We start from the raw sequence: 2,199 nt of genomic DNA, 5'->3' as shown, positions 1-2,199 counted from the left end.
TGGTCCACAAGCATCGTCACCAGTGCCTCCGCACCCCGCTCCTCCCCCACCCCACCTCCGCCCCACCATCCCCCAAACCAGGAAGGAGGGTCACGTGGCTGGGAAAGAAATGTAGCCTCCCTATCCCCGAATGGTGGTGCGTGAGGAACTGGGTGGAGATCAGACTACAACTCCGCGAGGACACTGCAGCCGGGCAAGGGAGATTGGAGGGGCGGGAGGTGGTGGTGATTTGACTTGTCAAGTGATACACCAGAAGCTGAGGTAAAAGGGGGAGGTGATGGTGTAGCAGTATTTTCACTGGGTTAGTAATCCCAACGCCCACAGTAATGCTCTGGGGACCTGGGTTCAAATCCTGCCATGGCAAATGATGACCATGAAACCATTGTTGATTGTTGTAAAAGCCCATCCGGTTCACTAATGCCCTTTAGGGAAGGAAATCCACTGTCCTTACCCAGTCTGGCCTACATGTGACTCCAGACCCCACAGCAATGTGGGGTTGACTCTGAAATGGCCAAGCAAGACACTCAGTTCAAGGGCAACTAGGGATGGATGACAAATACTGGCCCTTGCCAGTGATGCCCACATCCCATGAAAGAATAACTTTTTAAAAAAAGATTCTCTTTCACCCAAAACACTGGCTTCCTGAAAAAAAACCACATTCTACCAGCCCACAAATCAGCAGAGGCCAGATTGCAACTGGCGCTTCTCAAAGGACAGAAAGCAGAGGAGCTTCAAGGGCTGCACACACGGGACTGAGCCATGAGGGGAAAGCTGGAGAAACGTCCAAGTGTTTAAGCCTCAAAGTGGAAACAGGACCTCCCAGACATTTAAGTTATGAAGAGAGGTTGGATAGACTTGGGTTGTTTTTGTTGGAGCAGAGAAGACTGAGGGGGCGACCTGATCGAGGTGTACAAGATTATGAGGGGCATGGACAGGGTGGGTAGGGAGCAGCTGTTCCCCTTAGTTGAAGGGTCAGTCACAAGGGGACATAAGTTCAAGGTGAGGGGCAGGAGGTTTAGGGGGGATGTGAGGAAAAACTTTTTTACCCAGAGGGTGGTGACGGTCTGGAATGCACTGCCTGGGAGGGTGGTGGAGGCGGGTTAGCCTCACATCCTTTAAAAAGTACCTGGATGAGCACTTGGCACGTCATAACATTCAAGGCTATGGGCCAAGTGCTGGCAAATGTGATTAGGTAGGTAGGTCAGGTGTTTCTCACGTGTCGGTGCAGACTCGATGGGCCGAGGGGCCTCTTCTGCACTGTGTGTGATTCTGTGACACATGGTTATAAAAGGGCGCTGTTTCAAACAAAACCGCTGCCTGGGCTTCGGATTACCACCGCACCACCATCTCCCCTCGATTCTTCTTCAAAACTGGAGGCTGGAGTCAATGTGCGAAGACGTTTTAAAATGTATTTCTTCTCAGGGACGAAGGCCTCACCAGTTGCCCAGAGGTCATTAACAGTCAACCACATAGGACTACAAAACCCTGTGTTGGTCAAGACCGGGTAGGGTAGGACATTAACAAACCAGTCGGTTTCTTTTTTTTACAAGAATCCAACAATTTTCATGCTCGTTTTAACTGTTGCCAGCCCCCAGATTAACTTCACCAAATGCAAGTCTTCATCTTGCCCCATTGGGACTTGAACACGCAGCCTTCAAATGGCTGGTGCAGCATCGGAACCATTAAACGTCACAGCTCGTTGCTTGTTAGGCAGTTCCAGTTTTGGAGGAAGAAAAAAGGATGGCAAATATGGATTAAGGTACCACCCAAAGTGGCAATGAGGCGTACAGAATATGAAGGTCTCAAGACTGACCCTCTCAAGACATGGAGTTGAAAATGGAGTTGAAGCCCAAGATCAGCCACGATCGTATTGAATGGCGGAGCAGGCTCGATGGACCGTGTGGTCCAATCCTGCTCCTATTTCTTGGGCAGCATTTCCCCCCCTTTGGGGGGCGGGGGTGGGGGGGGTGGGGGTGTGGGGTGGTGTTGTGCGGGCGGGGGCGGGTTCCCGATTGGCACCCCCAGTGGGCGGCGTGCCACCATTTTACGTGGGGTGGGTCAATTAAGGCCCGTCCGTCTGGAAGTGTTGTGTGCTCCCTGTGCGGGCGGGGTGGGGATTCCCTGAGCCGGGAGTGCGCTCTTTCGCGCATGCGCATGGAAGAGCGCACAGATCTCCCTGAGGCAAAGTGCCGCCTCGGG

Source organism: Cetorhinus maximus, chromosome 31, assembly GCF_964194155.1.
Source record: "Cetorhinus maximus chromosome 31, sCetMax3.hap1.1, whole genome shotgun sequence".
Classification (NCBI taxonomy): Eukaryota; Metazoa; Chordata; class Chondrichthyes; order Lamniformes; family Cetorhinidae; genus Cetorhinus; species Cetorhinus maximus.
Note: the sequence above shows the minus strand (reverse complement) of the source record.